Genomic DNA, 25,795 nt, shown 5'->3' with positions numbered 1-25,795 from the left:
CGATCACACCTAACTCCTACCTTCAAGCCAATAGACATGATTCAGGTGGGAAACTCCTGATTTTAGAAGCCAAAAATGACTTTATTTTGTCTGTCTTCTGCTTGAAATTGCCTCTCATTCAATAGCAGTCAGTGGAGGAAGTACATTCTCCCGATTCTTTTTTTAAATCTCCTACTTTCCTGTTTTAAAATGTTGCCGTGTATGCTCCTACTAACTTTATCCCCCTTAAAGTCACTGAAGTAAAAGCGTGGAACAGTATCCTTGATAGCAGAAGGCTAATCCCATTAACTAAGAACAACCAATAACTACTGGGTTCTATGTCAGGACCGGAGGCTCCGATTATGCTTCTCATTCTTCACTGTTTATTTTCACAGCATCCAATAAAATAACACTTAACCAAAAAACTACAGTATTCATGAACACCTAGTGCCACATAGCAACCATAAAGAGTATGCCTATATAAACTCTGACTGAGATAACCACGTCCTCTTTCTTTGCTGCTCCGCAGCCAGTTAAATGCCTTCACTTATTACTTATGCTTTTGTGGTATGGTAGTGTATGGGTTAAGGTGCTAATGCTTAGTGCATATACGCTTCGTAAACTGTTGATTCTGCTTTGCGCATTTTTCCTCAAAACGTTAGCCATTAAGCTTTGTTTTTGCGTTGGCCGGTTTCAAATTAATTTTTCATACCTGTGTCATTCCCCGTCTCAACGATCTACTTTGCACGTCGTTGCGCTCCGACTAGGTCGTGCATCGGTTTGGGAGCGCTCTGTCTCCCCTGCCAGGCACATTGTGCTTGCGGCAGTTACTCAGTGGAGAGCGAGTGAGGAGAGCGAGGTCGCGTGTCAGATCGACATGCAGTCCTCTTTTGACTGGGACGAGCGGCCATCACCGCGCATGCGCGGTTGCCATTATTCCCGCTTGTTGGTCGATTTCAGGATTGAACTGAGCGTGGGAACAGCGCTAATTACTTGGTATTTGAACGGCTCGTCCTCAGGCTCCCGGTGACGTCCTGTGCATTTTTTCTGCTGGAGGCTGAATAATTGTGCATAAGCTTTGCCTAGAGAGGTTTGGCAAGCCCTCCCTCCACCATATAATTGCGATTCTCCTACTAGAATGAACAGAGAATCAGGATTTCATTAAAGACACGGAGGCTAACATTATGCATTATCCTTTAATGCAGTCACAAGCAGCCGAACTACATCATAAATAAAACAGTTCTAGAATGGAATGAACAGAAGGTATGAAAGGCATGTGCACCAAACAGACTGCCTCTTTTAAATGTGGATAAATTACGAAAGTTCCAAAAGGCTCAGGTTCAAGATGATCTTGAGAGTAAATCCAAGAATACAGTAACGAAAACAGTCACAACTTGTTCTTGAGTGAAGAATCCAAGAAAATCCAGAATGGAGTAACAAAGAGAGGTGATGAGGAATCAAGGATGATGAGAAGAATCCATTAAAAATAATTGTCTGAAAGGAATGGAAACATGTCAAAGGTTTGAAGTAGCAGAGCATCAAATTAATCAAAATAACAGAGCATAATAGAATAAATAACAATCAAAATGATATATTCAATAATAAACTATGCAAAGAGTAGACTGTCCAAGGGAGGGACGGGTGGGATAATGTTAGCCTCCGTATCTTTAATGAAATCCAGATTCTCTGGTCATGCCAATAGGAGAATCGTAATTTCATTACAAAGACCGGAGGCTACATTATGCATGTTGGTAGCTGTGAAGGACAACATCAGACATGTGCTCGATAGGTTTGCAGTAATGTCGAGCAAAAGTGGATGCGTTGGACCAGTCCGCAGCTTTGAGGCTATCGTCCAACTTACCACCAGAGCAGAAGGACTTACTGGCCATAGCACCTCTAATAGGGTGGGCTTGGAATTTTGATAAGTCAACCCCAGCAAGGTTCATTGCGGGCTTGACCCATCTGGCAATGGAGGTGGAACTAATGGGTTTGAATGGTTTAACAAATGAAATAAGCAGTTGAATAGCGCCTAGAGGGCGAAGGTCTATCATTCTATTGTCATATTCTTTCATACAGTTCACAACACAGAGCTTTTTACATAGGTCAAAGCGAGGATAGAAAATAGAGTCTAACATAGTTTTGGTTCTTCTAACAATTTCAAATTTAACACCATGCATATCATAGGATCTATAAGAAATATCAAGACATTTGATATCAGAAACTCTACGGCAAGAAATTAGGCATAAGAGAGTGGCAAGTTTAATAGAAAGACATTTCCTATTAATAAAGGTGTTCTCAGGCCAAGAAATAAAAAGGTCTAGAATAGCCTTAACATCCCACATGGACTGGTATTTAGGTCTAGGTGGTCTCTTTAGTCTGATGCTTTTCATGACTCTACAAACGATAACGTTTTTACCTACCATCTTACCGTTGACAAGGGAGTGACCAGCAGAAATTGCAGACCTATAACAATTAATAGATCTATAAGAAAGGTGTTGGACTTGGCCCTTTTTCCCTCATTTTTTTCGTTTTTGTAGTGTTAAGGTGCAGGTGCTCCCTTCTCCCAAGATGGCTCCCACAGACCCCTGCTACTGCAGGGTGGTCGTTTTTCATAGTAGCACCCTAGCTGCCAGGAGCTGGCTGGGACCCACAACAATGTTGCGACACCAGCCCGCCTTTTTGTCCCATAGGTAGAGTGGGGAAGCTCCTGGAATGTGCTGGAACCTTCTAGAAGGGAGGTGGGGTTTTACTTTTGCCGCCTTGGCTAGAGGTCACCTGACCTAGGGCTACTTAAGAGTGGGAGGGAAACTTTTGTGGTGAGTTGGCCATTGGGGTGAAGCAGAGCTGGAAGAATCCACCAGGAGTGTAGGCGGTAGGGCCTAGCCAGGGACTTATGCCTCTGAGAGTGACAGGATTTAGGTACTGCCTCTTAAGTGAGTGAGGTGCCCTGTGAATCCCACTGATCTTGCCCAGTAGTAGGAGGACCCAGAGACTCTCTGCCAGCCTGACTGGGAAGGATCTAGTCGCCCTCTCCATTCCTACCCCCTGTAACAGAATCCGTTAAGGGCGCCAGATACATCTGCGCCACAAGACTTCATCTGTCAACTGAGAATTGAAACCTAACTGCAAGAACTGAGACTGCATGACAAGAGCGAGCTGTAAGCCTTGAATGCCAGAGCTGAGACTGCGTGTCCAAGCTAACCTAGTGAACTATTTACTAAATCGATTGTCAAGCCACCGGGGATCGACCAGGTACTAGCGCTGTGACCCCCGCGCTTCCTGTCCTGGTCTGGGACCCCCGGCAGCGTGCTCCGCTGAGCACCATATCCCCATCCTTAATTTGAGCCCCCCCCCGATGCGACGACGAAGCCAGCGCGCTCACTGCCGCGCCCTGGAGGCCTGGAGAAGTGCCCTGCTGTGTCGCGAGGCCCAGGAGAAGCCCGGGGCCCCGCCGCTGCCGTCGCAGCCGTGTGAGGAGGAGCGCAAGGTCGGGGCCGAGTTCCCCCATCGTCGTGAGGACGGACGCCTGCTGACGCCGAGACGGAGGTAAGCCCGGAGGCCGAGATCCCCCCTGGTGCGCCCCCTGCTGGTCTGGGAACAGCACCGCACTTGGCCCGGGTTGTCCCCTCCGTGGGAGTCCCCTCCCCTGCCTGCGCGACGGAGAGACCCCACCGAGGGATCCTGTCCGTGTCCCCCCTTCCGCGATACTGAGCGCGGTGCTCTGTGAACTGCACCGGAGCATAGGGACTTGCTCCTCGAGTCCGGTAACACTCCCCGCTGGAAGCCTTCCGAAGTACTGACTGACATTACCTTCGCGTGGCGCTCCACGCCACCGACTCCGCTTCCACGTCCTGAGAGACCGGGACTACGAGTAGCGTGTTATGTTATATGCTCTGCTCGAAAGTACTTACATGCTAATGATCACGAGTAGCGTGTTATGTTATATGCTCTGCTCGAAAGTATTTGCCTGCCAATGGTCGCGAGTAGCGCGTTACGTTATATGCTCTGCTCGAAAGTACTTACATGCTAAGGACTATGAGTAGTGTGTTATGTTATATGCTCTGCTCGAAAGTATTTATATGCCAACGATCACGAGTAGCGTGTTATGTGATATGCTCTGCTCGAAAGTATTTGCATGCTAGTGATCGCGAGTAGCGCGTGGTGTCCTATGCCCGGCTCGAAAGTATTTACATGCCCAGGGTTACGAGCGGCGCATTGTGTTATATGCTCTGCTCAGAAGTAATTACAGGCAACTGATTGAGCAGAGCATTTAACGCAACGCGCTACTCTTAAACGTATTCACATGTAAATGATTGCGCGTAGCGCTTGGTTTTATATGCTTTGCTTCAAAGGATTAGGGGCCATCGATTACGAGGAGCACTCAGTTCTACAGGCTCCATGTTAATGTACCCGATGTCACCCATTACGAGTATTGTGCTGTGTTAGACGGCCTGTTCAGGGAGAGGCCTCGCTTAGCGCGCCCAGCGCTATAATCACCCGCACTTAGCCAACTGCAGTGGGTATCTGAATGAGGTTAGGCACTGCATATATATAGCGCTAAGATTGCTGTATTTACTGATGGATGGTATTATGATGCATGTATCGCCTTGTCATTTCCTAAACTGCAACTGACCAGCTATACTTGGATAAACTTGAAGTATTTGCATAATTTCAACGGTGTGGCGTCACTTATTGTGTGTGTCCCTAGCCCATGTGAAGCGTGTGGTGTATGGTTGCTTAACACATAGCCCTCTGGTTGACCGACCGGCTCGCGCCACGTTACCACCCTTAGGGCCTGGTGACCCCAGGTTCCTACAAAAGGCCATTATCGAATTGTTCAACAAGATAATTAACTATGTGTACGACAGGAGCCTCCACGGAATCCAAGTTCTTCTCCATGCACCAACAAAACCATTTTCTCCAAATGTTGTTGTACCTATAGTGGGTTCCTGGAGCCCAGGATTCTCTGAGGAGAGTTGCAGCTGATGACGAAAGGCCAGACAGTTCATTGGATCTCCTGAAACTTTCCAGGCAAGAAGGTTCAAATTCCCGGAAAGAATTAGATGGTGATTTTCTCCGTCTGCGTTTGTAACCAGACCCTTGACCGCAGGAATTAAGAAAGGAATGTTGCAGGCTAATTCCAGAGTCGTTGGGAACCAGGCCTGAGAAGGCCAAAAGGGGGTGATCAGGACTAGGGAACATTGGTCTTGTCTGACCTTCTGAAGAACTCTCTGAATCATTGCAAAGGGGGAAAGGCGTAACCCTGAAGGTCTGACCAGGACTGGAGAAAGGCGTTCACTGCAAGAGCGCCCAGATCCGGCATCTAGCTGAAATATTTCTCTAACTGGAAAGTTAACCTGCTTGCAAAAAGGTCCACATCCAGTGGGCCCCAAAATCGATTTAGAGCGTTAAAAACATTTGCGTCGAGTTTCCAAACGCTGAAGTCTAAGAGGAATCTCGAGTTCCAATCTGTGGAAATATTTGACTTTCCCGGGAGATACTCCACCTTTAGGGCAATCTTGTGCTCTAGGCAAAACATCCAGAGCCTCTTGGCTAAGTTGGAGAGGTCTGCTGATCTTGTCCCGCCTAGGCGGTTGATATGAGACTGCTGAGATGTTGTCCATCTTCAGGATAACAGATCTCCCTTGAAGCGAGTGTCTGAAGCTCATTAGAGAGGGTAAGCCTGCCGTAAGTTCTAAGTAGTTTATGTGATGGGAGGTCTCTGAAAGAGACCATACACCACTGGTGTTTTGGTTGAGAAAGTGAGCACCCCAACTATGAAGGCTCGCATCTGATTCCAGGACGAACTCAAGCCAAAGATTGCTTTGCCATTCCAGGCATCTAAATTCTCCAGCCAACAAGAGAGCCCCGACCTGGCTTCCTGATCCAAGGTTACAAGATCTCTGTACCACAGGCCAGATCTGAGAGCCTTCCCTTTTATTCTCTGAAGAGCTCGGTAGTTGAGAGGGCCAGGGAAGATGGCTTGAATGGAAGACGAGAGGAGGCCTAAGAATCTGGCTAACTCTCTCAGGGATAGAGAATCTTGTTTTAGAACAAATCTGATTTCTTTGCGAATTTTGGCAATTTTCTTCGGGGGACGTAAGAGGACATTTTGAGGTGTCTACTGTAAAGCCGAGTAACTCCAGGGATCTGGAGGGGGTAAGGATTGATTTTTCCCGATTTATAATAAAGCCTAGACTCTCTATGAGGTCCATTGAAGTCTTGAGGTCTGTCCGGATCTGCGAATGGTGTTGGGACACGATGAGAATGTCGTCCAGATAGATAATTAAGCGAATACCTCTTTCCCTCAAAAGAGAGGCGATAGTTCTCATAATCTTGGTGAAACACCAGGGGACAGAAGAAAGCCCGAAAGGCAGGGCTTGAAATTAAAAAGACGATTGTTCCAAGCGAACTGAAGAAAAGGCTGGTGTTCCTTGGCCATTGGGATGGTAAGGTAGGCGTCTTTCAGATCCAGTTTGACCAACCAGTCTCCTTCTACAAGAAGGTCTCTCAGGAGGTGTATGCCCTTTGAAATACCCTGTAGAACAGGTACTTGTTTAATTCCCATAGATTTATGACTAGTCTCCAACCTTTTTCCTTTTTTTGAACAAGAAAGAGTGTGCTTACAAACCTTTTTAAACTCCAAGGAACTTCTGAGATTGCGCCCTTTTGGAGCATGGAGAAAATCTCCTCCTCTACGATTTTTTGTTGACCCTCTGAAAGAGTTAGAACTCTCGGAAGAGATGTTTGTGTGGGAGTATTGATAAAATCTATCCTGAAACCACAAACAGTCTCCAAAACCCAGGGGTCTTGCGTTAGAGTTTCCCATATGTGGGAAAAGGACTGTAGCCTGCCCCCTACCTTTGGAGGGGAAGAAGAAGGAGGAAGAGGTGTACTTACTTTGAGTACTGGTGTTGTTGGGAATACCACGGGATCTGGATCCTCTATACCGCAAGCCTCTCCCTCTTTGTGGGTAGAATTGGGGGTTGGATGGGAAGAAGACTCTTCCAGAGCCTCTAAATCTTGAAAAGGGCCTTTGGTTGCCCCGGCAGGAAGAAAGGCCCCTTCTTCCAGCCCATCCAAAGAGGTTGGGATTAAAAACACGCCTCATATTAGCTTGGGCCTTATCGAGGGCGGTGAAGGTGGAAACATATTTACCGATAGACTTGATCATATCTTCACCAAAAAGGAGTCCCTTAGGGTTCAGAGAAGGTTCTCTTTCGGCCATGTCGCCCAATTTAGGATTAATCTTAGTGAGAAGGGCTCTCCTTCTCTCAATAATAAGGCTAGAGTTAGCATTGCCGAGCAGCACCAAGGCCCTTTGGCTCCAGCTTCTGATAAGGGGAGTGCCATTAATGTGACATTCTTCAGCCAAATCCAAGATTCTGGTCAGGGGCCCCAGGACGTCGAGAAGGCGATCCTGGCAACCCTTGAGAGACCTCTTCAAACCTTTTCTGGGGTCCCTACCCAGTTTGAACAAGAACTTGATCAAGTCCGGATCAAGGTTGGGGGTCTGACAGACCTTGTCCTGTATTGCAGGTCTAGGGCACTTGGACCTAAGGGTACTACGAGTTTCCCTTTCCAGAGTATTTCTGAGCCATCTCTTAATAAATTTTGCCACATGCTCTTGGGGGAACCATTCGGAGCTTCTGGGGTGGGAGATGTTAAGGGGCGAAAACATTTCCTCGCCCAGGGGGTTGAGAATAATATTTTTGAAAGAGCATGGTGATTCATCGTCAGGCTGGCTATTAAAATCAAGCTCCTCATCGTCTAAGTCGAGGACAAACTCATCGTAAGGATTAGGGAAGTTTTCCTCAGAATCAGTCCCTGGATTATTATGAGCACTTCGATAAATTGTGCCGCTAGGGACACCCGTGTTAGTTGTGCCGCGAGGGACATCTGAATGGTTTGTGCCGCTAGGGACACCAGTAGTATTTGAGGCGCGAGGACCTCCCACAAAGTTTAAGGTGCTAAGACCTCCCAAAACAGTTGAGGTGCTAGGACCTCCCATAGTGGTCTTTGAGTAAGGCTCAGAATATTTAGTCTTCTTAGGTTTTTTTCCCCTGGTTCATATGCAAGACATTATGGGTAGCGAGGTCTTCAGGGAGGTCGCCCTGATCAAGGGGAAGGGGTCTGTTTGAGGACATAACCTCTTTAAGCATGTCTAACATGCAAGACCTCATTTCTTTTTGAATGAAGCTTTAAAATAATTCCTTATTGATATTGGGGAGCTTTGTGCAGCATCATCCGAGTCAAAATCTGACATTATTGTTGTTAAAATATTGATAGTTAGTGATATGTTATGTTATGTTAAGGGCATTTATAGAGCGTGACTGCTACCAAAAAGGTGTCCTGGCGCTTACAGAAGGCCTAAAGAGGGACCGAGTCAAGGGGGAGACATGGAGGATCAATAAGTGAAGAGAAATGTTTTTAATGTCTTTCTAAATGGAAGAAGATTGGTAGTACTTCTTAGAGATAGAGGGAGAGCATTCCATGCTCTGGCTGCATTAACTATGAAACTTCTGCCACCCCAATTGGCCTTCTTCACCCTGGGTACTATTACCAATTTGGCATCTGAGGATCGTAAGATTCTAGTGGGAGAGTACCAGTGGAGTTGCTGTATTAGGAATTCAGGCCCCGTTCCATGAAGGGCCTTAAAAACCAGCTTCAGGGCCTTGAATTGAATGCGTTGCCTCACTGGTAACCAATGCAGAGCTTTGATTTGAGCAGAAATGGAGCCAGTCCTAGGAGTACCTGGGATACAAATACAAACTATTGCAATAGTCCAATCTTGGCATAATAAGAGCAGTAACAACTGTTTGTTGTACTGCTTTTGGGAGTAATGGCATAATTTTTTTACAGTATTTGAGAATATAGGTGGTAGTAGAGACAACTTTGTTTACCTGGTCCCTGCCACTTAGTTTAGTATCCAACCAAACTCCCAAATGTTTTACTTTCCCTACAGGTGTGGGGAGTCGGCCAAGATCTGCCGGCCAGCAGCCTGGTGTCCATAGATTAGGGTTGTTGCCAAAGAGAATCACCTCCGTTTTGTTGGAGTTAGCTTTAGGCCATTTTTTGCCATCCAGCCTCCCACAGCAGACATGCAATTTTGTAGTCTTAATGAGGTATTCACGGAATTGCCTGGGAGTAGGTTAACCACTATTTGGGTATCATCAGCATATGAGGTTAGTGTAAACCCAAATGATTCGACAAGCGGTGCCAATGAGGAAACATATACATTAAAAAAATTCAGACTCAATGATGATCCCTGGGGAACCCCACAAGGCCAGGGAAATGATTTAGCTTCAAACTCTGTCAGAAAAGATTTAAGAAGATTCCAGGCAGAGCCCTTGACTCATTAGTATACCGTGATGGACGGTATCGAATGCCGCTGAAAGATCCAACATGATCAGGGCGGCATTCCCTCCTTGGTCCAAAATGTTCCTGATCTCTTCGGTGGATTTTAGCAGCGCGGTCTCAGTGCTGTGACCCCCTCTAAATCCAAACTGTGTTGGGTCCAAAGCTTGTGAGTCTTGTAAAAATGTATTTAGTTGGGCATTAATATTCCTCTCAATGACTTTTGCCGGGAGTGGAATTCTTGATATAGGTCTAAAATTGTTGGGTTCATTGGTATCCAAATTAGGTTTCTTTAAAAGTGGCAGAATTGACGCATGCTTCCAGTCTTGAGAGGCTGATCAAAATAGAGCCAGTATTGACAAATTGATCAAAATATTATCAAGCAAAATGCTGAAGGGCTGTCTCAAAATACTATTAATATTAATTTTCCCTTTTTTTAATTTATTTTTTTAGGCGATCGCGTTGATAGCGTTAAGAAGGAGGAGATCGGCAACAGCACAGCGCAGAGCAACTGTCAGAAGTGCTCAAGCAGCTGGTGCCGTGCCGGATCAGAGGAAAGGACCTTGGAAATGGGAGCGTGTAGCGCCGCCGCTGCCAAGGGGCACTCCTCTGGTCCGCAGTGAAACTCGTAGTGGTCCGATGCTCCGAGTGAATGTGATCGGAACATGGGACCAACTCAAGGTATTCCTAGTCCAAACATCGGGCTGCTAGGGGAAAGCGACTGCAAAAAGGAGGCGCTTTAAAAGGTTCCGAGCCATGGGGGAGATGCCCGAGTGTGGGCCCGCCCAAGATCTGCCGGGGAGGGGGTGGGGGTGGAGGGGGCGGGAGGCTAATGACCAAAAATTGGAAATCAGAGAGAGGAAGAAGGGAGAGAGAGGGAGGGGAACGCCTTTACAAAGTATGAAGTCAGCAAAGCTAACAAATTAGCAGGACATTTCCATAGGAAGTTCAACAACAAAGCTAATAGGCTAGTAGGGCATCTCCATAAGAAAGTTTAAGAGATAAAACAGCACATTGGTAAAAATAAGAATAAATACAAGAGAAGTATTGTAAAGGGAACTTATCTGCTAGTGAGCCGCATTTAAAAGAGGCAGTCTGTTTGGTGCACATGCCTTTCATACCTTCTGTTCATTCCATTCTAAAACTGTTTTATTTATGATGTAGTGCGGCTGCTTGTGACTGCATTAAAAGATAATGCATAATGTTAGCCCCCGGTCTTGTAATGAAATTACTGTGCTGCGACTAGGCTTGCCTGGGGTTGTACCTCTCCCCCTTGGAAGTCCACGTTGCTGGATATTTGATTGTGGGTTTACCCTCATATCAAAAAACTTTCTGTGGAGTATTATAGTACTCTCTATCATTTACCGCTATGGCCGAATTCTTCTATGAGGAAAAGTACTTTGGTGTGGAACCATCCGGTTCTATGGAACAAGACCTAATGGAGGCACTGGACGCAGGGTTCCAACACTCTGTCAATACAGCCCTAGTGAGAGCTATTGAACCCCTCAAACGCCACTTATGCAGCTACGCCCGGCAGCAGGGCTGGCTTCCCAACACTGGTTCACACCCCAAAGCCAGTGGCAAAAAGGCACTCAATCCTCATGCGGCTGACTTTGCGATGCTAGCCAAGGCTATGGCGAGTGATCACGATTATAGCACTCCTGATAGAGAGGCAGCGACCACTGATACCTATCAGGATGATGAATGGGACACCTCCTCATACCAGACTTCCAAGCAGGAAGAGGCCCTTAGACCCGCCAAGAGATCCAAGAAGGAGCGTCACTTGGAATCCCCCTCACAGCTCAAGCGCCTCACTTTCGAGCCAGAGGACATCAACCACCCTAATTCAACCGCATGGCTCCCGCCGCAGAAGGCGGTGGATTACGTCCAGATGCACCTCCAGCAGGCCTTCAACAAAGACATTAGGGCACAGCTACGGTCGGAATGCCCAAGACCGGTGCTGGCAGACAAAGTGGCAGAAACCCCGGAGGTGGACCCCTCCATGCTTACATACCTGAAGACGTACGCCAAGGACCCTAAGAAAGGTATTGATCGGGCATGGAGATCATGCCAAGACAAATTATTGGATATGTTGGGTCCCCTCACCAAGATTTTAAAGTTGGGCTTTAGAGCAAAGGAGTCAGCGATGGCGATCGACCCAGACAAGTTGATCGGGTGGGCGCAGAGGGCGGTGTGCCAGCTAGGCAACACGAACTGCACCTTGTGAAGTGAGAGGAAATGTTCCATCCTCCTCAAGCTAGACCCCAAACTAGCAGAGCTATCCTCCTTGGAGTCAGGGCCCTTGGCTCAGGACCTCTTATTCAGACAGCCTTTTCTAAAGTAACTGACAACATTTGTGGTCACTTTCAGTGGTTTAAGCAAAGCGCAAGGCTCTCTCAAATTGGCTTTCTGGATAGTTTTCGGCAGGGCCAGACGATACTGAGGACAGTCGTTTGGCCAGGGGTTCAACCAAGGTGCCCCATGCGGCCAGTATCACCAACAGAGAGGAGGTTACCAAGACCCCAGCAACTCCTCCATCTACCCAACCCGGAGAGCCAAGAACAGATTCCGGAAGGGCACATACGGAGGAAATCAGGGTGGCTAGCAGGGTGCCGGAAATTCAGGTAATGTTGGGGAGACAAATCCAATTTTTTCTACCAGCCTGGCAGACGATCTCACAAGATGCATGGATCTTAGAGACGGTGCAGGGTTACAAACTGGAGCTGTACGATACCCCCAGTCAGGGCTCTTCTCCCCCTCCAATATATTTTTCCCAACAAGAGCAGGGTTTTATCACAGAAGAGATAAGTTCTCTTCTAAGGAAAGGGGCTATAGTCGCCACAGAACCTCATCCCCGGGGTTTTATCAGCAATATCTTCCTGGTCCAGAAGAAGGGGGGCGGATCCAGGTTAGTCCTAAACCTGAAGGACTTCAATGAATGGGTAATATACCGGCATTTCAAGATGGAGGGAATCCATCTTCTGCGCCGCCTTCTTCAGGAAGGGGATTGGATGGTCCATCTAAACCTGAAGGATACGCACCTATCCATGCCCATCTACGCCCCACACCATTGGTTTCTTCAGTTCCTTTGGCAGGGTGCCTGTTACGAGTACAAAGTCCTTCCCTTTGGTTCTTTCGTCAGCGCCATGGTGCTTCACGAGCTCCTCCCCCCGGTGGTAGAATCTTTGAGGGCACGTGGGGTTCGATTAATCGTCTACTTGGATGACATCATTATCATGGCTCGCTGCCCTTAGCTCGTGATTACGCATCTCGAATGTTCAATCACTCTGCTGCAGAGTCTGGGATTTATTGTGAATCCACAGATTTCAACTCTGTCACCAGCACAATATATTGAGTTCCTGGGTTTTCAGATCGATTCACGGAGCTGCCAGCTTCTCCTCCCAGCTCAGAAGATCAGATCAGTCAAGAGAGAATTGAGATTGATTCTGAACAAGCAGATTGTATCCTTGAGGTCAGTGGCCCGGGTAGTTGAACTACTGGCTTCTTCGATTCAAGCCATCTTCTCGGGTCCCCTTCACTACCATGCTCTCCAAAGACTAAAGATTCAGTATCTCTGCAAAAGCCTTGGATATGTGGAACAGACACCTCTCTCCGAGGAAGCGAGGTTGGAGATGCTGTGGTGGCTGGACCACATGGAGTCTTGGAATGGCAGAGCCATCTTCGGATCCACTGCCGAAGAAGTGATTAAGTCGGATGCCAGGCATTGGGGTTGGGGAGCTCGTTGCAGTCAGTTATCCACAGGGGGCCGTTGGTCACAAGAGGAATTCTCATTACACATCAATTGTTTGGAGCTGCTGGCAGGCTCATTTGCGATTCGCAGTCTTTCGCCTCAGAAGACGGACTGTTGTATCCTGCTTCACTTTGACAACGAGTCCGCAGTTCGCTATGTGAACAAATTGGGAGGGACGAGGTCCCGAATTCTGGCGGAGATTGCCAAGGACTTTTGGCACTACTGCCTTCTTCACAGAATATTGGCAGTAGCGGAATACCTCCCAGGGCGCAAAAACAAGGTGGTTGACTGGCATTCTCGTTATCTTCAGGATTTCAGTGATTGGAGACTTTATCCCTGGGTTTTCTGAACGCTGAACCGTCTTTGGGGCCCATGCCAGTTGGATCTGTTCCAATCACGTCTCAACAGGCAACTCCCAGACTTCTACAGTTGGTGCCCGGATCCGGGGGAGATCGCCTCGGACGTGTTTCTTCAGAACTGGCCTCCAGTCCTGTGCTATGCCTTCCCTTCGTTTGTGATGATATCCAGGGTGCTGGCTCAGACCAGATGTCAGTAAGCGGAGTTAATCCTAATCATCCTGTTGTGGAGAGCGCATGCTTAGTTCCCAGTCCTTCTGGAGATGTCTTGTGCTGCGCCGATCCTCCTTCCACAGAGATGGAACCTGTTGCTGGACCCTCAAAAGGCTCCGCACCCATAGATAGAGTCAGGGCAACTTCCTCTTCTAGCCTGGCGAGTTTCAGGGACAGATGGAATATCCCGGGACTTTTGAGAGACGCTGACAAGTTCTTTAGCGAGGCCTGGTCTACTAACACCCACAAAGCTTGGAAAAGATGGTGTCGCTGGTGTTCTCAAGGGGAAGTGGATCCTACTAAGACAAATGTCCCTATGGTCGAGAATTTTCTAGCCTCCATTGCATCATTTGGCCTAGCTTACAGGATGGTAAACAACTTCCGGTCTGCCATCTCGGCAGGGCATGTTCCAGTGGATGGCAAACCAGTTCTGCTTTGAGGTATTCAGATGGTCAAACCCTCTTGTCCTAAATACTCGATTCTGTTGGACGTATCTATTGTCTGGAGGTTCTTGGAAACCTGGCCCGCAAACAAGTTCTTATCAGGAAAGCAGCTTTCTGCCAAATTAACCATGTTGTTATGCCTGGTTTCATGCAAAAGGGTCTCTGACAGCCGAGCTCTGGATCTAGCGGGCCGTAGGTTCTAGCCTGAAAGAGTCACATTTGTTATCTCAAAACGCACCAAATGCAATACTTCTTAGGTGTCTTATCCGGCTGTTCCGGACAATCCTAAACTGTGTTTTGTTCAATGTGTAAAAGCGAATGAAGTAAGTACTGCCAAATTTCATTCAGATATGAAGGGTCAATTAATGATTGCATTGCAGAAGCCCTTTCAACCAGTGACCCCAGCCACCTTGTCAAGATGGGTGCGTTGTCTCATGAGCGAAGCAGGCATTGATGTATCGAAATTTGGTGCCCACTCAGTTCAAGGGACTATGGCGTTCAAGTCTTTCTCTTTCGGAGTCAGTCTTTCGGATATAATTAATGCAGCTGATTGGTCAACTGAGACCACTTTTAAGTCATTCTAATATAAGCCTATTGTTGATATAGCGTCAGTGGTGGTGGCTATGCTTTGAACAAGCATAATCGGAGCCTCCGGTCCAGACATAGAATAAAAAATTTGCAAACATTTGTGACAAGAATTTTTAATTCTATTAAAGACACGGAGACCAGGATTATCCCACCCAGACTATGTGCATTTATAAATCAATAATTGCATTGTATTAATACTGCATAATGACTATGTTGTGTCCCCCCCCCTTTTTTGTCTGATTGTGATGATTACGAAATCAGTTAGGGTTATTGGTATTACGGATTATCCTTTCTATTTCAGGAGCGGATAGCAAATAAAGCGTGAAGAAGCTCAGCGCTGGAGTATTTGAAGTATCTATCCAGTACGATCTTATGACGTTGTTGTCCAGGGGTGTTTTCGCATATCGTGGGGTCGAACCCCAAGTTCAGAAGTTCAGCCCCGTTGGGCTTCAGGATGCCTCGTTTCGTGAAGGATTCCTTTATCACAAAGGATAGTTCTACAACATTGAATCCTTACCTTGTCAGACTTAACTGTTCTATGATCAGCCAAAGAAAGAGGACGTGGTTATTTCAGAGTTTATATAGGGATACTCTCTATGGTTGCTATCAGAGGTGCAACTAGAGCCAAATTTGGAGGGGGGTTAAGAAAACATTTCAGGGGGGCTGAATCTTTAAGCAATAGGCAGAGTGAAGCTGCAGGGGCTCTTAGAAGGGGTGAAACAACAGCAAGGCCTCATTAACATGCAAATGGTCTTAAAGACCTGTGAAGTGCACGGGTGCGGCTGTGTGTGTGCCCGGGAAGCTGTCTCATCCCAGGCTGCCACACACGACGAGAGGGGGAGGGGGGGAGTGGGAGGGGGGGGTGAGATCCTTTGAGTCCAATGGGTGTTGCGCGCTTGGTTGCTATGTGGCACTAGGTATTCATGGGTACTGTAGTTTTTTGGTTAAGTGTTATTTTATTGGCTGCTATGAAAATAAACAGTGAAGAATGAGAAGCATAATCCTCACTTCTGTGTCCTTACTAGAATTGAAAATTCTTGTCACAAATGTTTGCAAAGTTTTAATTACCCTCATAGTGTCAACACAACCGTTTTCAGATATGCTTTAAGAAACACACACAACACTTTTCCACCAGCCTGAGTAACGCCATAACAATACTGAGCACGCCCTGACTCTACTCTAGCATCATGGCGTCCGGGATTGCCTCACTTTTTTTGCTTCTTGCGAAAGTCAGTGCGCCAGTTCAATCGAAAGCCTCTGTGCATTAGTCCAAATCAGTCCGTCTTTTCTGTCATTGACAAGCGCCTAATAGAGCTGCCTCTCTGCTATGCATGTTCCCTAACTTTGTGGAGCAGAGATTAAAGCTTATCAGAAAATTCTGCGCATATACGGAATAAACACAGCATATCAATCATGCTCAGTGAGCTCTCTATTATACAATGAGTGCGATGAACTTCATATTGAAATAACTAAGCGTGATACTGGCTGCCCTGAACAGTATAATGAAATGAATAAACAAGAGGCTTCCAGGCGCATATCGGCCTGGCTCGGTTCTCAGTAACTGATCTCCATGAATCGAGATCAGAACTGTTCCTCCTTGCAGCCGCGCTCCCCGCCTCAGGAACAAGACGCCGCCGGACCTCGATCCCAGCAAGATGGCGGCAACAAGCGAGAAAGTCGCCGACGTGTCCGTTCTCTATATATCATAACAAACTCGTGGTCCAATCAGACAGCGCCAAGACAGGTCTACTGGAAAACTACCACTCCCGGCAGACACTCTGCAGGAGACGTCACTGGAGAATTAGAAGGTGAGCTGGAGAGACAGCAGAAGCAGGAAGAGACCCAGGGTGAGAGGAACCGGGGGTCATGGGTGAAGAGGATGGTCATAGGCTCGGGGGGGGGGGGGGGCTGAGTTATCAGCTGGGAGGGGGTACCAAGAAGAGTAAGGTGGGAGGAACCATCATGAACACCCTGAAAGCATAGAAGAGATGCATTACACTGCCCTCAAGTTTCTGAGTCTGCAGCAGTGCTGTAAATGGGCAGGTGCTGTCCGGTACTGAGCACCTGCACTTCTTTCATTTGAAACGGAGTACCTGCAGTTCTCAGTGCTGCTGCAGTCCATTTAATGTTAGAAAAGCTACTTTTCAGGAGCAAACAGGCACTCTAAACAGTGATTGCCTGCACTTCTAAATTTCCATTTAAAGCACTGGTCTGCTGTCTCAGTCAGTCAAACATAAGTTTATTTTAGATCTTGGTCTTTAAAATCATATACACTATAAGACAACTATCCGGGCAGTGTAAAACCATTCCAGCTCAAATCAATCCAAACCCACAGTTAATAACATAAAATTGCTCCTGGCCAATAATACAGTAAATACAGTTTGTTAACACTTTTTTCACAGGCAGTAAAAATCGCCCCAAAGCTCAGGTTACGTCCAAGACCTGCATATCCAAAAATAAATGAGCGCTTGCCCCCTTCTCTAATACCATAGTTTTTGTAAAATTGACTTTAATAAAAACTTCTGTTCTGTTAAAAACCACTGAGGCCACATTTACAAGTTCTGTCCTTATCTAGCAGAGAACCTAGAGCTTCAGAGATTAAAACCTGATTTGCCCCACATCTAAAATTCAACAGGCATCTCTTAAGCATACATTAGGTAGATCCTGAAAATAGGGAATGTCTCCTCCTCAATCCACAAGTTCATCAGAAGGGATGCTGATTTCTTAGATATCGCAAATCTTCTTCCCTGGCCACCTCTTTTGTCGCTCTTCTAAGCTCAGCTTTACTCACAATTATCTGATCAATCATTGTATTGTTAATTTCTTGCTGAGATTTAGTATTCTTTTTTCTAACTAATCTTGCACATTTTAATTCACTAGTTATAATTCATCTTTTACATTGCATTGGTATTTTGGGGCGCTCCTCACTATCTATTCTTGTCCAGAATTTCATAGTATCTGCAGATGCTAAATACGTCCTTGTTGTTAAGCCAGTGTTTATCCTAATAGCCTGGACCATAGTGGAAGGTTGCAGGAAAAGTCATCTTTCTAGGCACCTACTTTCTTCCGTATCCCAATTTGATTTCCCACTGATACAGACTACTTCCACACTGTAATGGAACTGTGGCCGTATCGTTCCTTGATATGCTGCCAGTACCGGTATTGAGGAGGGACCTCCGTACATTTTATACATTCTTTTAGCCTTCCTACAGAAGAAAGTGAATTTGCTTGCAGAGATTCACTGTGATCTTTCTAAAATAAATTATTTGGGAACTACATCCCAAATATTTGTATTTGCTGGAAGTCTCGATTTTGATTTTATTGATGGCCCAGATAGATCTTATCCTCTTATCCCCAATAGGGAGCACTTTACTCTTCTCCACATTTATAGTTAGTTTTTACTTAGAAGATATCTAGCTTCCTCAGGAGGCCGATTTCTGTCAGATCTGTGATCACTAGATCGTCAGCATATAGGAGACAGCTTACATGTACAACATTTATTTATGGGCAGATACTATTAGATTTGCTTAGCGTTTTTATTAAATCCACCAAAATTAAAGAAAACAGTATATGTGCCAAAACGTACCCTTGTCTAAGGCTGTTTCTTGTATCTATTCTCCTTGAAAGTGACCCCTCAACATCTAATTCCACTTGGGCCGAGTTATCTCTGGGCAATTCCTGTAAGAACAAGCATAAACCATAATTTGTTTTAGACCTTCCCATAATAAGGCCCGATCAACAGAATCAAATGTAGAGCGAAGATCCACAAAGCAGCAATATAACCCTCCACATTGCTCTATCAATTTCTTGGCTATTGCCCATAGACTGAAGCAGTGATCTGTTGTCGTGTGTCCCCCTTTGAATCCTCCTTGCTCTAAGGGGATCACTGAGTTTTTTTCTGCCCATTCTTTCAGTATCCCCAGGATGATTTTTGAAAAGACTCTTCCACCCACATCTAGCAAATTTATTTGCCTATAATTTCTCGGAAGGGGATCTCACCTTTTGTATACATGGGTTTAATTACCGTTCCCTTCCAGCTGACCGGAAGGCTTCCTGTCAGTAGGATTTTTTGGAATGGGGATAAAACAGGCTGGTCCACCAGTCGACATTTGTTTTTTATTATAACTGCCGGAAGGTTGTCAGGTCTGGCTGCTCTTGTGAGCTTTAGGGACTCAATTGTCATCTTAAATATTTCTACAGAAAACTGCTCCTTTGTTTCCTCATCAATATAGAAGTTTTCTAGGCGCTGAGTAATTAATACATCCGTATTGTACACTTTTTCCAAGTATTCAACCCAAGCTTCTTCTCCCACTGAGCATTTCAGCTTTTCCTGGTTCTTTCCTAGACCGTAATGTACCAACCCCCAAAACCTTTTTGATATTATTAGTCTCTAATGTCCCAAAGGTGATATTCCAGCATTTTTCATTATGTGCCTGTTTCTGTGAGACGTTCTTTACCCTCCATGTTCCTCGAGAACCTTGCATATCTTTCTAACTTTCTTATTCTTCATTTAAGTAGTCTGCATTCACCATCAAACCAGATGTTCCTTGTTTGTTTCTCTTTCATATTTCTACGTTGTTTTTTGTTAAATCACTTTAGTCATGCTACTACTTCATTATTTAGATCCTCAAACCACATAATCGGGTGGTATCTCTTCTCCTATAATTTCTCTATATTTGTATTGAGAGCCTTTATCTGATTAAGTGCTTCTCTGATATCATTGTTCGTGACCGTTTAGGATAGCAAACGTTTAGTAGGAACACTTGCTTCTTCTTAGCAGTGATACCCAGTCTTAATGTTGTGCTTAGTGGATAATGATCACTCCCTTCTATCTGCGGTACCTCGAACTTCTAAATGTAACTCAAAGCCCACGCTTTAACAACCACATAGTCTATTGGGCAGTTCTCGTTACCATAGAGAAAAGTTTTCCTTGCTGAAATATCTGTTGGTACGCAACCATTAAGACTAAAAAAACCATTTGATATGAGAAAGTCTAGCAGGGATATATCTCTTGCTGTTACAACATACACCGGAAAGCTAGCAAAGTTTATGTCAAAGGCAGGCAATAGGTCTTTATACCTTTGATCAGTCATTGCGGGTACTAATTTATGATTAAAATCGTCCATTAGTACAAGAAAATAATGTGGGTACAGAGAACCTATTTTGACCAGGTTCTCCTTAATTATCTCCATATTTCCCTCATAACGGAAGGGACTCTTCCTGTTAAATATAATCTTGGCCTGTCCTGACATTAGACAGTTTTACTCCGCAAGCTGAAACTCAGTTACTTCTGGTCTGAATTTCCCATACCCCTGAATCAAAGTTTGTTGATACTAAAGTTAGCATATCCCGATGGACGCCTTGAGGGGTTATTTGATGAACCCTGTTGGACTTGCACACACCCATCGATCTGTGGGGGTTCCATGCACAGCCATGTTTCCTGGAAACATGCGATCGCATACTGATCTATTATTTTTTTAAAGATTTGTTGCTTCAATAAGTCACAAAACGCATGTGTATTCCAGGAGAACAGTGTAATGTTGTGCACAGCATTGCATCCTTAGTCTAAATTGCTGAAGTTGCCCCAATCCTCCTATCTTCTTCATCCTATCTTAGGCAGGCATACTTATTTGGGCCAGGTTGGTATTGCCTCTCGTTATTGACCTCCCTTTATGGGGCAGGATAATTTTCAGATGAACTTTGCTACTTTTCAATATATACCTATGTGCGTCCAGTCTTACTTGATTTAGCTGGAGACTTCCATGGCATTAAAAAAAGCCCATCCTTGGGGACTCCTTGAGTTCCAGCCCCACCGCCAAAGAAATTTCTACCCCTTGGGATTTTAATTCGCTTTTGGCATTAAGCAGGGCATCTCTAACCAGCACTGAATATAATGAAAGTTTTGTTACATCTTTACCTGCTTTGTTCACCAGAAAGCTGACATACTTCATATCACTGAATGATATTAAATAGAGACTTGGGCAGTTTACGATTATCTGGAGCAATCGAGATCTTTTTAAGGGGTTTAGCTTCCTGCGCCTTTTCCCACATGTGCTTTCTGGGTCTGGTTCCAGAAATACCCATAAGCAACTTTGATCCTTCCCTTGTATTTCAACATTCCTTTTATGTATGAAGGATTCCGCTGCCTGTTTATCACCAGACATACTACTTCTGTTTTAGACATTGCTTGTGGATTATGTACATCTAACCCAGCTTCCTTTTTCCAGGGTCCCTCTTCATTGGGACCATTGTTCTAGCGAGTTCTCTCTGTCCCTAGGTATTCTATTCCTGCCACCATTTATGGGTGCTAGACCCATTTCTGCTTTTTCCTTTCCTATAGCCAGGAGTCTACCCTCCACAGCTAGTCTTCTAGTCATCCTTACTATAAGGATGTCCTCCTTATTGATGCTGCCTTCAGTATCACTTGGGGTGTCTGACCCACCTGTATGGGAGCTAGGTACCCTCTGCACTACTCTTCGAAAGAGGTGTGCAGGGACATCTTCTCTGTCTAGGTGAAGAGGTAGGGAATGATCCCCCCCTCATCACTACTTTCTCCTTCTGCAAGGAGGTCCGCCTCTCAGAAGGGTGTTTCTTAGCATATTCTGCCAAGAGCTCCTGGAGCTTGGTCTTGGTAAGATAGGAACCAGTTTTGATTTTCTTAAGTCTACAGAGGGTCCTTAGCCCCTTCATGCTAAGATGGAGGTAAGGGGCTAGGTTGATCTCAACAGCCACATTCTCTGTATCCATTATTTTACTAAAGTTGGGGCATTTTTGAAAGGGCCAACAAAAACATCTAGGCACTTTTAAAAATGTTAAAGGGACTTAACCAAGGCACTAACAAGAATCTAAAACATTTGGAAAAATTGTCAATTCAAAAATATAGTTGAGTCTAAAGGCAATTTTGGATTGTAGACGTGTGTTCACTTGTCAGAGTGGTCCAGCAAATGCAAAGTCGTAGACCCCACCGCTGATCCATCAATGTAGGAAGCTGGCTCTGTATTTACTATACCAAAGTAAGGTATAGTGTGCACAGAGTCCAGTGAATCCCCAGAGGTATGCAGTGGCTTAGTAGATAATACTAATGCTCTCTTTTGCGGTAGTGTGGGTGAGCCGTTTGGCTTATCAGAGGGCAGTGCTAAGCATTTCTTGTACACACACACAGGCAAGAAATGATTACACACACTCAATGATTAAATACAAGCCCAAGGTATGTAATAACATTACTTTTAGTATATTTATTTTATAGAACTAAAGATACTTTGTTGTAGTAAAATCCATTTTGCAATATGACTGTTTTTCAATGTAAATAGTGGACATCAGTACGATGTTATCCTATAGATGGAAACACAATCAACAATATGCAGGTGAGTAAATGATTTACAGCATTGAGCTTTTGGATGAAGAATCCGTACCAGGCAAGTTTCAGGTAAGTGACCTCACTGCACCACCAGCGGCATTGGGGAGGCCGGGTGCAGAGGTAAAACTCGGGATCTAGTTGCAATGTTATCCAATCGAGAAAGGGGACAATCGAAGTGCTACTACTTGCAGGTGAGTTGCATGGTTTTGGAACCCAGTCTCCTGGGGTTACCGTATGCACAGGGGGACCATAAGGCAGCACCAAACTTCTACCTCTAGTGACACAGAGGTGGCTGGGTGCAGAGTGCCAAAACAGCTTCGGTGTCCAATGCAAACCAATGGGGAATCTTGAACTTGGAAAAAGGCTGGAGGCTCAGGCCAGGAGGCTGGATGAAAAACCCCACAGCTGGATGTGTTTGGGCGTTGGGACAATGTCGATTTGATCTCACCAAGGCCCAGGAGGTCCGGGTGTAGGGGTGTCCTTTGGCGTCCGAAATCAGTTTACTGGTGCAGGTTGTGATTGGGGGGGTTGGCCGTGCAGAGGCTGCAGGCATCAACGTGGAGTCCAGCAGGGGTCAACCAACTGTTGACTCTTGCTCTAAATTTCTGGGAAACCTTTGCTGGACCGGTGGGCCACTGGAACTCCAGCCGTGAGCATTGGGTGCAGAGGTTGTCGGTTTTGTGGTTCCGAGGCCCATTTTTAAAGTTGTTTTTCTTCTAGACTGGTTTGCTGTCCATGGGAGATTAGGAGTCTTTTTAGAAGGCAGGCAGTCCTCCCAGGGTTTTGGAGGTCACTGGTCTGCGGGACGAGTCGTTCTTGTTTAGCATGGTCTTTGAGGGCTGCAGACAGGCCGGTATGGCTGGGACCAAGTCAGTTGATGTCTTCAGTCTTCGCTGCTCACCGCTCTTCTTTGTCTTCTTCTTCGTAGGTTGTCGGTAATTTGAGGATTACGGTTCAGGAGTGCCCCTAAATACTCAATTTAGGGGCGTTACAGGGGATAGAAGGTAGTAGCCAATGGGCTACTTACCTTTAGGGTGACTACACCTTTTGTATATCCACTATGTCTGGGGAGGGGGCATACCCCTAACCCTATTTGCTAGAATTCTCCAAAACAGTATGGAGGATTTTCAATGGAGGGTCACTTCAGCTCAGGGCACCTTAGGGGTAGTCCTGGCTGAGTCGGTACACACCTATCTTGTTTACAAATTTTCCTGCCGACCTTGCTACCAGAAGTGGGGCTGGGTCAGGGGGGTGGGCATCTCCACTATCTGCAGAGGCCCTAGTCAGCCTAAGAAAGGGCAGGACGCCTTTGAGGCTAACTGCTGTTCTATGCTGTTCCTGCTTTGATGGTAGGTGTGAAGCACCTCCACCCAGAGCAGGCGTTGTTTCTGACACGCAACAGGCTCCTATCTCAGGGGGGTCAGACAAATGTCTATAGCTAGCATGCTGGTACAGACCAGTCAGGCACAAACTTGTGGTTTGGTAGGTTTGCAGGGGGCCCCTCCGAAGTGCCCTCTAAGTGCATTTGCTAATGAATCCAACACTAGCATCAGTGAGGGCTCATTCATCTGAGATGTTTGGTACCAAACATCTTGGAATTCGGTGAAGCCATCACAGAGCTGTGGGACTTGTAGTGACACCCTCTGTGTTGTTCAATGAAACATTTTTTTTGATTTCTTCTTGATTTACCAGCTCAACTGCCAGAACAGGTTTGGAGTGCAAATTCTTGCAGACTCTGGCGAAATGCCCTTTTCTCCCACATTTCCGGCAAGTGACGGATATGACCTAAATTATTAGCCAGGTGTCCCATACTGCCACACCTATAACATTTAAGTTTGTCACCATTGACTCATTGACTTTTATGTCTGACATCTTTGTTGCTATTTTGCTTACTAACTTTGTTAATTTCTGGTTTGGGGTTCATTGCACACTTTCCTTCCTTGAAACAATTAGCAGTCTGTTCAACACTTAAAGCAATGTCTATAGCTATTTTAAATATATGTTTATTTTATTTTCTGTGACAAACGTGTTAAACCTGGAATCCTTGGCGTGGCTGCCCCTACCTTTAAATTTTATTTTTTACCTCTGCCTCTTGTATTTTTACTGTGTGCTTGATTTAGGTTTTGCTGGTCTAGATGCTGTGGGTACTTTGCCACTGCTGATCATTGACAGAGTGCAAGTGCTCCCTATATAAATTGTGTTTATGGATTGGTGTTTCCATGATTGGCTTATTTGGTTCACTTCTAAGTCCCTAGTACAGTGCACTGTGTGTGCCCATGGCGTGTAAATCGAAGGCTGCTAGTGGGCCTGCAGCACTGGTTGCGCCACCCACACAAGCAGCCCTGAAAAGGGTTCTCAGACCTGCCACTGCAGTGTCTGCGCGCAGTTTTTACTGCCATGTCGACCTGGCAAGTGCACTCACTTGCCAGGCCCTATCCTCCCCTTTTCTCACATATAAGACACCCCTAAGGTAGGCACCAGGTATCCCTGTGGGCAGTGTACAGTGTGAGGGAAAGGTATGACATGTACTGGTCTTTGTGGTATGTCCTGAGAGTGAAATACTGATCATTTCGTTTTTAGGTCTTGCGCCTAGCGTTGCAGTACGTAGCATTGCTCGCGCAGCGAGAGACCTCTTGGAGGGGGTTTCAAAACGGACCTAGGAATCGCACACGTTCGTGCGTGTGCTTTTCCTTTTGGCCCACCCTATTGGCCTATGCGTGCATCTTTTTATGAAAGACAGCACGCAATTGGCCAAAGGCAGGCAAATTGCTCCGCTCATGGCCCATTGGTGTCGGTTACCCACACCGCTGCCATGTGGTTTCAATTATCGAGCCCAGACACGGGCGCGATAATTAAAACCACATGGCTCGCTGTCGCGCGTGCACATCACTCATTTACGTGGTTCCTAAAACTCGTTTAAGTTCGCGTTTAGCATTGCTATAAGTGTTCCAGCACTACTCTTGTGCTTAAGGCATGCTACTCGCTTTCACACTTCTTAAATAGGACAGGTCATTTTTGGAATACTTGTAACATGAAACGTCTATCTTTAGTGGTCCAAAATAAACTCGCGAGTGTCACTTTGGAGGTAGAAATAGCCCTGCCAAAGATAAGAACAAAGAAGTATTTGATATGGTTGGAAGGTGGCACGCAACCTCCTGGGCCTCGAGCTGCAACTTGAGATGGTCCTGTTTGCAGCTCTAGATAACAAGCTCCGAGTGTCAGGGGCTCTGCTCTCCCATCGGCACTTACGCAACACTCCCATGCGTACAGCGTCCTGAGGAATGTCAGAGGCGCTTGTGCCTGTCACAGTAGCACATTGTTTTTTTTTTTTTTTTGTTGAAAAACCTTTATTGACATTTCAACCAAAGACAAGTATGGGCCTACAACCCCCGGGGCCGGCCGCTAAGCAGTTGGATTAACAGAAAACAAATTTTAATCACAGGCAGCACCTCGGGGAGCAGAATCTCCATGCTAGTATACTCTTGGCCACTTAGCAGCCCAAGTAGGAAACCAGGATATAAAAGGTTTTCATTTTATAATAGAGAATGGAAGGATCAGGTGCCAAACAATTTCCCAGTAGCGAAAAATGGCGGGTAGAATAGTAAACGTCAACAATAAACAGCAATCTATCAAGTCAATGGCGCTAAAACAGGAGGTTCAGGATGTGGAAGAATATCACGAGTCATGTGCGCCTACAGTCCCCTGGCCTAAGACCCAGAAAGCACCACGGAAATTGAGGCACAAATGAAAA

General features: G+C 45.8%; 1 protein-coding gene across 3 annotated transcripts in view; it reads left to right on the top strand.

Moving 5' to 3' along the window:
* The window catches only part of GMPPA (GDP-mannose pyrophosphorylase A), a 249,860-nt gene that overhangs the window by 138,154 nt on the left and 85,911 nt on the right, over nt 1-25,795 (top strand). The window contains exon 1 of one of the 3 annotated variants that reach the window (XM_085650104.1): nt 16,396-16,495. The exons of 1 other annotated variant lie outside the window; for it this stretch is intronic. The gene's annotated coding sequence lies outside the window, so the exon portion shown is untranslated. Of the gene's footprint in view, nt 1-16,395; nt 16,535-25,795 lie in introns of those variants that run through there. One more of the 3 variants, XM_085650102.1, reaches the window with a different exon arrangement.

This window comes from Triturus cristatus, chromosome 3_2 (genome assembly GCF_964204655.1).
Source record: "Triturus cristatus chromosome 3_2, aTriCri1.1, whole genome shotgun sequence".
NCBI classification, from domain to species: domain Eukaryota; kingdom Metazoa; phylum Chordata; class Amphibia; order Caudata; family Salamandridae; genus Triturus; species Triturus cristatus.
Note: the sequence above shows the minus strand (reverse complement) of the source record. Positions and strands in the feature narration are given on the sequence as shown.